This window comes from Nesoenas mayeri (assembly GCF_963082525.1).
Source record: "Nesoenas mayeri genome assembly, chromosome: 1".
Classification (NCBI taxonomy): domain Eukaryota; kingdom Metazoa; phylum Chordata; class Aves; order Columbiformes; family Columbidae; genus Nesoenas; species Nesoenas mayeri.
Window position 1 is genome coordinate 4,409,522 of NC_137541.1, and position 12,069 is coordinate 4,421,590.

Genomic DNA, 12,069 nt, shown 5'->3' on the forward strand with positions numbered 1-12,069 from the left:
TTTGTTCGGAGATGCCTCATCCTTTCCCTGTCTTCTGAAATACAACACATTTACTGTTGTCAAGAAGCCATTCATGCTGTTTGATAGCAGAGGCATCCCTGTCCTTCCTCACACACACACCTGTGCAGGTTTTATTTGAATAACAGAGCTGCAGGAAGCAGAATTCCCATCCTGTGGGAGCCTTCTCATATCTGATGTGTGTTTTCTGAATTAGGGAGCTTGCAGTACCCACCCCAGGGCTGGCAGGCGGCCGGGCAGGAAGCTGGACAGACTGGCTCGCCGGCCAATCTTGTTGCCTTTTATAGAGAGTTTTCATGAAATCAGCACATTTCCACGCAATCAGTGTTTTGCATTGTAAAAATTGTTGCGTTTGGGAGTTTTTTTGGAGTGGCTCTGGTTTTAGTCTGCAACTTGTGACTTCTGGGAAATTGCTGGCTAATTTTAGTAATTAATACAGAGGATTTTGTGATGAGAGAGGTGGTATTTCTATGGTAGAAAATCCTCTTGGAAGGACGTTCTTCAGTGGATGTGAAGGATTGCCTGGTGTGCATCATTGTTCACGTGGGTGAGTTGCCTGCCAGGGACCTCATCACAACTCTCACATCACAGCAACTGTTTCTTATTAAATTGCTGCCAAATCTTTTCTGATTTCTTAGAACAGCTTACCTGGGTGAAATATAAACCACGTAGGACCTGAATCTCCCAAACTTTTTGGTAGAGCAAAGCCACTTCAGTTGTGAATTACAACCTGAGGGAAGCGACAGGAGCCTTTAGGTCTGGAGGACAGTGAGTAACTATGTTCAGAGTACACAGCTGTGCCTGGTGCTCAGTCAGGACATCGCCGTGCTGCTCTTCACAGATGTTTTGCAACAAGAACATGACACCCTAGTACACGTTTTTTGAAGCAGGCTGCATTGTCTCATTAAATCACACTAGTGCTAAAACGGGCTTGAGTCTTTAGGCAGTCTAGTTTAACCTCATGCTCAAAGCAAGACGGACTTGGAAGCTATGACAAGCTGCTAAGGGTCTTTCCTACTTGAAAATCTCCAGGAACAGAGTCGATGGCCTTTCTGTTCCCATCTTCCAGTGTTTTCATATTGAAGATCTTTTTTCCTTTGGGTCTAATCAGAATTTGCGTCACGACTATTGCTGCTCTTTGTGTGCTCATGAGAGAGGAACCTGGCTCTGTTTTCTATAGGTAACCAGAGAGTTAATTAAGGGTTTTGACTAATAACTCCTGTGCAAGTTTGCAAGTGCGATCAAGGAATCTTCTTTGGATCATGGAAGTGCTATAAAGAAGCCAAACTTGCTTTCTCAAGATAAGACATTGCTGCTGAAAGATGTTGATGTTTTGTGGGCTTCTTTAGCATCTGATGGAAAACCCGTCAAATCAACAGAACCAGGTGTCAAGCGCTTTAGAGAGGTCACACTGATCTTGAGTGTATTTTCTCTCTTAGTCCTCTACAATAAATTAATCTCCCTCCTTGCAAGATTCTTTGCATCATGAAGCATCTTTAGGTTGTGAGTTTACAATCCGTCCCCAATTAGCAGTTCAGTGAAAATGATTTCAAGTGAAATCATAGCTTTGCTTATTTAAGTAGTTGCTGCTTTCAGGGGAAACATGAATGTAGCTTCATTTCTCAGAAGCAGCTCATGCTGTAGTGGCCTTTGAGTGTGTCCTTAGAACAGATCTGATGTTTACACAGACATTACAAATCGTCTGTATCATTTTGAATGAGCTGGTCTTCAATGGAATTCCATCCACTAGGGAGGTATATATTTGAAAATGAAAAATATAGTGTTTTTCTTGGCTGTTTTATTTGCACAGTCACTGTGTGGAAGCTGCGTGTGTAAATCCCATCAGAGGGGAATGTAGATGATGACCAAGAGTACCAACAAAAAGAATAAAGGGGGGAACTTTCCCTTCATGTCGTTAGTTTGAACAGGTTTGGTGGTTCTTGTGTACACAGTGTAACTTCATGGGATCCCATCCAGATTCACAATAGGTAAACAGTTCCTCAGAAATCAAAGGAGGTATCATCTTATAAAACTTGCATAATAGCAAAGTTTGGCCTTTGTATCCAGGAGCTAAACTGGCTGAGCAAACATCTCATATTGACATGGTTTCTTAGTCTGCCTGCCTTAGACTTTGAGTGTGAAAATTACCTCTGGCAAAATGAAACATACCTTTAATTAAAACATATTTAGCTTCTTGCTCAAAAAAGCCATGTGTTCTTAGCAGAAAGTAGCTGGTTTAACTCTGCTTAACCTTTTTCTCCCTGTTTTCTGCTCCTAGTGCACAGGGAACTAGAGCTGTGGCAACATGGCTGTTGCTTAAATAAAACTACAGTGAGATTCAGGAGTTTAGAGCCAAGGAGTCAACTCTGCAAACTGTTTTTTTCCGTACCAAAGAAGCATGAGTCAAATTTTGCTAAGTGAGTCAAATCTATCCTCAGATTCATTTGAAGACGCTCTGATGGATATATAATTTGCAACAGTATTATGCATAGAAATGGCTTCTTAAAGTGATTTAGTTTGTAGTGTTCCCTCTGAGTGGGAAGGGGGATGGGGTGGGCAGAAGTGATGGGGAGCAAGGCGAGTCAACTCGGGTGTGCCTGAGTCCCTAGAAACAGCGCGTAGTCCTGTAGTATAGTAAGATTATCTTTAATCCACCGCTCCTGTGGGGGTTTGCTGGGGTCTGAGATGTTGTTAACGTAGGTATGTTTTCTCTTGGTGATGCTGCAAACCCCTGGTCTTCAGGCTAACAGTGCTGCTTAAATGAGGATGAAGGTTGTTCCTGAACTTACAAGACCTACTCAGCTTATCCTTTGAGATGCATGTTGGGGTTTTAAATGTAAATCCTGTCGCACAAGAGGAGTAGTATCTTCTTAACACATTATTTTTAATAGATGCTTTGCATTCCTTCCATTTATCTTCACCTGGCCGGTGTTCCTGTGCAGATAACTGTCCTCTGAGCTCACGTGTGCCGGAGCTGCCGCTCTTCACCAGGATGTGACTCTTGCATGTTTTGCTGGCTGTGTCATGCCAAATCACTCCCTTTCCTCTGGAGGAACTGCATGGCAATTAAACTTGGAGGCGATATCACTTTCCAAGTCTCAATTCCTTCTCCTCTTTTCCCATGTTTAACCCTCCTCCTGAGAAATCTCTCTTTTTTAATTGTGAATTTCAACCAGGAAATGAATTTGATAGCTCCATTCTTAAGCATCAGTCTTTGCCCGGCTGCAGCCAACATCCTAATATTGTGCTCAGAAAAATGACTAATACCTCCTGTCTGGCCTATGTCTTGAATGAACTAGTAGACAGGCATGCGTTGCTTTTTCCTATTCCTGTATGTAATCAACCTAGAAAGAGCTTTTTAGATTTGCTTTTCTTCTGCAAGTTTTGGTGGAAACCCTGAGGAGATGTATGATGGAATTCAAATGTAGCAGCTCAAAGAACATCTTTGCCGTTACTTATTTGTGGTACGAAGATGGGTTGGCAGCATCAGATAACGTGATTCCCTGACTGATCTGCACAATCTTTGGCTTTTTAAAAATTCTTCCTATAACTCAAAACATCTTTGAGTCGTCTTCATTCTATATGAAGAAAATCATGGCTTTAGAAATTTATTTGGTTTAGATCATTCAGATCTTTATCTTTTCCAAAGGGTCCGGTTTAAAACAAAACACCAAATATATTTAATAAGCCACAAGTATTAGTGTATTTGTGCATGTCGAGGGTTTGGATTGCGGGGTGACAATAAAACCCTGGCAGATGTATTGTTAACCCCCTCTTCAACCCCCCTTCCCCCCTCAGTCCCTTCCTCTCCCCCCTTCCCACTCAGGACAGGCAATCAGGAGGGAAAGAAGGACAGAGAGAGGAGTTGGAACAATTAAAGATGTTTTACTAATGCTACTAATAAGAATAGAGAAAATAATACAAAATATACAAAACCAATCTTGAAAGTCTCAGCAACTGCAGAGCCGGCAGCCAAAGTCCTGGACTGGACTCTGCAGCCAACCGGAGCTGGATTCAGTCTCTCACTAGGCCCCGGTTTGCAGGGACGACTAGCAAGGTCCTCTCCTAATGTTGGCCATAAGCAGAAGCGACGAAGAAGGGCAAAGAGGGAAAAAGGGACGACATCCTCGTGATCTCCCACTTTTATATGCAGTATTCATGTGAATGGAATGTTACACACAGTTGGTCAGTTTCTTGGCCAACTGTTTCTCGTTGCCCCTCTCGCAGGGTGTCCATCCATGCTTATCAATAACTTGGCATTCCATTGCTATGTTTACCAAAACATGTATCTGGTTCTCCAGGAAAATGCAGCTAATATGAAGCTTTAGCTCACAGGCAAATTCACTAAAAGAGAAACTTGTTTTTTAACAAAACCAGGACAGTGCAGAATGGTTTTTACTCCGTACTCTTTTTACTCCTTTCCTGTCTAGTTCTTCACTTCAATTCCATCTATGTGAGCATGCGGCTCCATTACCCTTCTTCAGCTCGTCTGCCAGTAGCTTTTGAGTTAATTAGCGAGAAGCTGAGAGCAACAGGTTTCAGATTTTTCATGCTACAATCTCTTTTTGGGAAACTCTGCATTGCAGTCGGAGACAGTAGCATTTGCCTGAGGGAACTCAGAAATCTGCTTCACCGTCTTGCTGACCTGCAAAGCTGTTTCTCCCTCTGATGTTCATGTAAATTTTTATTTCGGAGGAATTTAACGAGCTTCACCATCGGCGGTTGCCTCTTTCTGACAGCTGCTCAAGAACATCGTTTCAAGTGAGCCTGTGAATTTTGGCACCTGTAGCTGAGTAAGACAAACCCAATCCTGATAGCGGCCAACTCACCAGTAAGTCCAATCCCTGCTGTTTGAACGCAGAATCGCAAAGAAGGTGTTTTGTGTACATTAATTCTATATCCTATTCACTGCACCTGATTGAGGATGCCTGAGTTACTCCCACAACAGGTTTATAAATCAGCACTCAGTTTTGTGCAGGATTTCTCAAACGGAACCACTTCCTGAACAATATGATAAACAGTTCTTCTTTTTTTCTTGTAAATTATCTTTATCTTGTTTCGAATCATTCTCAGTTTTGCTGCCACACACACTGGAGACAGATCTGACAGTTTTGAAGTACAGGAAAACACCTGAGGATCTGGTATTTAAAGGCGTCAAAAAGCACTTTATGGACCACCAGCCATAATTTCAACTGTGTACATTATTGCTCAGCTATATACATTAATCATACCCCATGTTCTCTACAGACTGTGCCTTACTGTTCAGACAACACAGAGAACTCTGTCATAATTGGCTTTTTAACATTTTAGTACTTTTTCATTAGATACCAGTGTCATAATGGGATCTGCGTGTCATTTTTAAACATACCAATGAAGTTACATTCTATTGAGACACTTGATACTGTCACAAAAACCCGTGTATAAAATTCACCTGGTTGATTCATGGTTTGATGGTCCAGTGCGTGAAATAGAGATGAGGTTTCTGACCTAATGCAGTGAGTTGCCATTCTGGTTCCACTGTCTGCACACAAAAGCCTTTATCAAAAGGGAGTGGAGTCCTTCAGTATTTAAAAGAGGGCATCATATTAAAAGTGAGTTTATACCACAAAGTCTTTTTCTCTACTCTTTTCCATTTTTAGGTCAGATGATTCAGGTTTTCCTTGTTGCTTTTAACCTTTTGCCATCTGAGCGAGCTGCTCAAGAAAAGTGCCGCCTCTGCCAGGATAATTCTGTTTCGCTGCCTTCCATAATATTTGCTCTTATTTTCTTACGCCTTTGTTACTATCTGTTTTTTCTAAGGTAGCATCCTAGTAAATATTCCTATTATGTTTTCCTTTCACACAGAATCACAGAATCGACTGGGTTGGAAAAGACCTCAGAGATCATCCAGTCCAACCCTTGGTCCAACTCCAGTCCATTGACTAGATCATGGCACTAAGTGCCATGTCCAATCTGAGTTTAAAAACCTCCAGGGCCGGTGAGTCCAGCACCTCCCTGGGCAGCCATTCCAATGCCTGACCACTCTCTCTGCACAGAATTGTTTTCTAATCTCCAGCCTCAATTTCCCCTGGCAGAGTTGAAGCCCATGGCCCCTTGTCCTATTGCTGATGCCTGGGAGAAGAGCCCAATCCCCACCTGGCTAGAACTGCCCTTCAGGTAGTTCTAGAGAGTGCTGAGCTCACCTCTAAGCCTCCTCTTCTCCAGACTAAACAAGCCTTTCCCCATAGGGCTTGCGTTCAGGCTTTCACCTCTAACAATTCCCCTCTTCATATAAAAGTCCATGCATGAGAGAGAATAAAAATGGCCCATAGTTTGTTTAATCTCCCAGGTTTTCATGGAAATGTAGGCTTAACTGCTGGCAACAGAGCAAAAACCAGTGTTACAGTTTCTCATTCTCATTTTACAAAAATTTCCGTAGCTTGCTGGATATTACATCCTCCTATTTTGTTCCCCAAATAATGAAGTGAGCATACGCTTGCGTTCGCTTCCTTTATGAAATGCAGAATCACAGAATCACAATCACAGAATGTCAGGGATTGGAAGGGACCTCAAAAGCTCATCCAGTCCAATCCCCCCACCGGATGAGGTTACACAGGAAGGTGTCCAGGCAGGTCTTGAATGTCTCCAAAGTGGAGACTCCATAATCTCCCTGGGCAGCCTGGTCCAGTGTCTGTTACCCTCACTATGAAGAAGTTTCTTCTCAAATTTAAGTGGAACCTTTTGTATTCCAGTTTGTACCCATTACCCCTTGTCCTATCACTGGTTCTCACCGAGAAGAGCCTGGCTCCATCCTCCTGACACTCACCCTTTATATATCTGTAAACATGAATGAGGTCACCCCTCAGTGTCCTCTTCTCGAGCTCCAGAGCCCCAGCTCCCTCAGCCTTTCCTCACACGGGAGATGCTCCACTCCCTTCAGCATCTTTGTTGCCCTGCGCTGGACTCTCTGCAGCAGTTCCCTGTCCTGCTGGAACTGAGGGGCCACAACTGGACACAAGATTCCAGGTGTGGTCTCCCCAGGGCAGAGCAGAGGGGCAGGAGAACCTCTCTGACCTACTGACCACCCCCTTCTAACCCACCCCAGGTACCATTGGCCTTCCTGGCCACAAGGGCCCGATGCTGGCTCATGGTCATCCTGCTGTCCCCAGGACCCCCGGGTCCCTTTCCCCTACACTGCAGGAGAGAGTTTGTAATGTACTTGTGGACTGTCCTGCCTTTTAAGTTTTTAACATAGATTTTAAAACATTCATAGGAGAGTGTCAGGATAGAAGGGTGTGTAGATAAGCAATAGGTGGCTGGATTGTTTGGAGAGCGATTAGAAGAGAGGTGGCTGAAATATATTTAAAAATACCCCACAAATACATTGTGTGGTTCTTGTCCGGTGCATTAAACAGACCTGAATCAATTACTGTGTTTGAAAAGCAGAGGCTAAATCTTTATTTTTAAAATGGCTTTCCAGACATCAAATAATCTATTTTGTAATGGAATAAATCTGTGAAAGGCGACAGAATTCTATGAGATCCACGTCGAGGTAAATGAAAGCTGAATTTGGCCCTTCTCGTTCTGTGCCTTTGAGTCATGTGATAATCTTTCCATAAATCATGCACTTGAAAGTTTTTCTCGCTTCCTGCTTTTACGAATCGGATCATATAAAATGCAGATGAACCGAGCTACTGGTTTATAAGCAGAACAACCCCTCTAAATCCCCTCTTGTCATGCCAGCCCTATTCCCCCCGTCTGAAAACGAGATCGCAAGAATGACAAACTTCGACTAATATCGTGGAGTTTTTTGGTCTCCTCCCTTTCCTATTCTGACCTGTACTTTGCTTTCATTATAAAGCGAACATAGAAATTACCCTGTGGGAGTGGTGAAACTGCAGCGGAGAAACAAAAACTATTTGGATTCATCCGAGAGCTATTCGTTCGCTTGCTCTTCTTTTTATTAACGGCTCGAAGCAGTTTGTCTTGTTCTGACTACGTATCGCTCAGCGAGAACAGAGGTAATTCTTTGTGTTTCCTTTTAATAGTCCTTTAATTTTATCAGGAAAGAGTTTTGTATTTTGCTCAAAATGTATGTGTTTAACTACGTTAAATGTGCATACAACATGTTTCTATGGATCTTGGCAAGCTCCTTTTCCAATATCTTTATATTTTTGAGTGAAAGGATGGGATTTTAGATTCAAATCCAGGTTACACAGGTGAAAATCACAACTCCCTCCACAGGAGGTTGCAAAGCTGCTTCCAGCAGACGTCAGCGTATTCGCAGCCAAAAATTTAGTCAATAATGGGTTTTTGTTTTAATCATCCGCATCTACCAAGATGAACATCTCTCTGTACTGGTGTGTTGGGGAAAGTACGTTGCTGTGAACTCATGAAAAAGCTCTTGTCGCTATTTTCTCTGGCGGGACAAGGTATTTTTAGTAAGTCGTTTCAGAAGCGTAGGACTTCCTGATGCTCTCATTGTTAATCCTCTACAAACCGAAAACGCGGGATTTGGCAGCGTTTAATTCTGCGAGGATCCTTCTCACGACTCACAAAGTGTTACCGGTCCCTGGCTGCAAGTGCAGGTTGTTCCGGTTGGGAGACAAGCGGTGTGTTAATGGCAAAAAGCAAAGCTTTGCTTGGCCGGTGGCTGGAGCAGCAGGGTTAAGAACGGCTCTTAAATACCCCAAAGTGACTTTATGCTCCTTAACGCCTTTGCAAAGTGGGGGGAGGAAGGAAGGAAGGAAGGACAGACGGAAATCCTTTAGATTTTGCTAATATTACCTTAGATAACCACTTCTGGAACTCCTCCAGAAATCTCTTGTTGGGTGTATTTTTGTATTCCTCGTGTGTAATATTCGCAGAGCGTTAATCCCAGCGAGTCTTTGGTCTCCTCGCACCTACAAACAGGCTGAAGTGATGACTTTATGGGAAAGGGCAAGGTAACGAGTTTTAAAGAGACATCACAAAAGAGAAACCCTCTGGTTACACATCCTAGTTTTAAAAAATATTACTAGATACTTAATAATATCTGTAAGTATGGCTTCTAAAGCTTGCATTAGTTTTTATCATTGAAATATAGGTCAGTTTGCCTCTGAAAATGCAGCTTTCACTGAGCACTTCACAAAGAATATACATTTGTCAGCCTTGTACTTTCAAGAGCAGCATGAACTGTATTGAGCAGGGCAAATCTACATCAGAACCTCGAAGTTGAAATCACAGATCTCTGCCTGTGATCTTGGGTGTGTTGTTGCAATCTTCTGTGCTGCACGTTCCCATCTGGAAAATCAGGATTAATAATATTTACTTCTCTGCACTCTACTTCACACTGTGTGGATGAAATTTAGTTCATTCATTACCACTGTTCCATTTAACGTATTCTGAAAGAGCTGAGAATTGCTCCAGGTAGGAACTCTTCCAAGTGACCATAAAGATGTGATAAACAGTACGTGATTAGTTACAATTAATGGCTGAACTATATTCCTGTATGAACCGTATGCCAATACTCCAGTTGCTTATGTTGAGTTCCAAGCCCATTAGAGCTTAAAACCAAGTTGGTTGAAGAACAGGAAGAGTTTACGTGCAGGATAGTCATTAACATAATCAAAATAAGATTTGTTTAATTAAAATGTGCAGTGTTTTTTTTTGTTTTAGTGAGTATTTCTCTGGACTTAACCTTGAAATAGCTGAGTTATTTGATGGATTTCAGCCTCTTTTCTCACAAGTTGTAAATGTGCTAACATGTATTTACTAGATACCAGAAGCTGACTGAAGTGCAGTGTTCTGTAGGTAAACAAGGTCATATTGTCTCTTCTCACTCTATTCCAGTGTTTTTTTTAAGTGGTGAGTCAATGCATTATTTTTCAAATATTTGTATTTTCACTATCAATTTCCAAGTGATTAAGGGAGGAAAGATTGGCCTCATTTATGCTGAAAAAGTGGACATGAGCAGTTTTCTTCTCCAGTCTTTCTCCTTGGCTTGCTAAGTCATGCCTGCTACATGAATTATGTGTCTAGCGTCAGGAAAACGAGGTTATTATTTGGGATTGTTCACAAGATCAGAAATTCTTTAGTGATTCTAGACCCCTATGAAAACATGAGAGGGAAACTTCTGTAGAGAATTATGCCAATATTCTAGACCAGCTTTTAAACCCGAACTAAAATTTCACAATCCTGAGTTGCACGTACATGCAACTAAAGAACCTACCTCTTTTTTGTCCTTTCTTTCAACTCTCTCTTTAACCACAGCACACATCAAAGTGTTACCAAAGCCAGGGCACAGGAATTTGTATTTGGAGAGCATTATCCATAGATGACTTCATGTTTGTTCGTCTTCCCTATTTGCAGGTTCTGAGACGCTTTCATAAACTTTTCCATTCACATCCCTGCTTTGAATCAAAGCCCCTTTGAAATAGAAAATTATTCTGAATTCCTTAATGAAAACTTGCAAAATTTACCTCCAGCTCTAACAAAACTGCTGTGGCTCTTTTTCCCTAAACTGCAGAACGCAGCAAATGAAAATAAACAGAAGCTGGCATGTTTCTTCTTGTGCAGTTTTATTGGTGTGCGTGTTTGTTCATTTGTCTGTTAGCTTGTAGAATTCCATGATCTTACAGAGTGGTTTGCGGTTTGGTTTGAATTGGTGAGACTTTCCTATTTTTCACATTTTAACCATCACTGACATTTTAATGCAATAGAAACAATGCGGCAGACGAGCCAGGTTTTGGGTGGTTTTAAATAGCCATTAGATGTTATGGTGTTCTGTGTCACTGCTTATAGATGATTTTTAAAGAGCTTCTTGCTGGATTTTTGAGCATATTTTAATGAAGTATTTTAGGGGCGTATTCATACATATTTCCATGCCCAGTTGTCAAATGGGGCGACAGACACATCCCAAAATGTGGATTTTATTCACAATCCTAGTAAGGGTGGCTACAGAACTTGCTGATTTATATGTATAATATCAGGATTGCTGCTCCCAAGAGTTCACCTACAGTTGCGTGGTTACACATTGCATCTTCTTCATCCTTTGTATTAAAACCAAGGAGAGCTTGGCTGGTGTATCCCAGAGGAGCGACACATTGAACTCGGGTTGATCAGACCCATGTGACGTCTGGAACATCGATCGGAGCGCTGTATTTTCTTTTAAAAAGCAGCACTGCATGCTGTACATGTCCAACAATACCCCTCTGAAGCAAGAGGTCACATTGATCTACTGGAGTTCACCGGTACTGAGATTTTTTTTGTTTCCTGAGGTCAATAATGAACTGAAACAACCTTTCCAGCATTTGCTTTTCCTATTAGCGGTGCCAGCTGAGGAGCTGGGAACGGCCTCCTGGAGTTTTCAGGGAAACTCATTGTTCACGTAAACCCCGAGAAGGAATTTCCCTTCCTTCTTGGCCTGCTGGCCATGCAGTGAACCATACAGTTTGCTTTAGCTGCGTGCCATCTGCATATTATTTTTATTTACTGACTTTCCACCCGACTTCAGAGTATCGGTATATTGTATATTCCACCTTTGTCAACAGCTTGGGTTTGCTCCTCCGAGCAGTCTCACGTTATGCAAGTTACAGGTGTTTGGAACAGAGCTAGTCATGGAAAAACAATGAAATTGGTGGAAACTTTTACCTGTATTGCGTCTTCAGCAGAATGGGCCTTGACCACTTTGATTGTTTTAGGGCTGCCGCTGTTTGTCTGGCTTACGTGTGGTTCTGTACTTTGTACCCGCGTAGTAGCACCGTGCGCTGGGACCTGCAGTCCTTGCAGTGCAAGGATGGAAGTGGCTTCTTTCTTCTATGTCGGCATCTGCTTTGTTTTGGTTTTTCCTTTCTCTCTCCACCTCTTTGAATGACCAGTTTCTTGCTTACTAGAAGAATTATTTCTTCCTGAGATGATCTCAGCCTCAGACACTGTTCCCATGAAGATCTGAAGCCGATATGGCAAGAATAACCCAGGACACCAAGAGGAGTTTGCGGCTGGCCGAGCTGACGTGCTCTGGTGTGCAGTCAGGTCTGTGATGTCCACGAGCAGAATATTCGGGTGTTGACTTTCCTGTGGCCAAATACCGGA

At 42.3% G+C, this 12,069-nt stretch overlaps 1 long non-coding RNA gene across 4 annotated transcripts in view; it reads left to right on the forward strand.

The window, feature by feature from the left end:
- The window catches only part of LOC308053208, a 132,069-nt gene that overhangs the window by 73,058 nt on the left and 46,942 nt on the right, over positions 1–12,069 (forward strand). Inside the window, exons 6-7 of one of the 4 annotated variants that reach the window (XR_013923617.1) lie at positions 7,859–8,018; positions 10,348–10,457. The exons of the other annotated variants lie outside the window; for them this stretch is intronic. This is a non-coding gene — a long non-coding RNA (uncharacterized lncRNA). Of the gene's footprint in view, positions 1–7,858; positions 8,019–10,347; positions 10,458–12,069 lie in introns of those variants that run through there. 4 annotated transcript variants of the gene reach the window in all.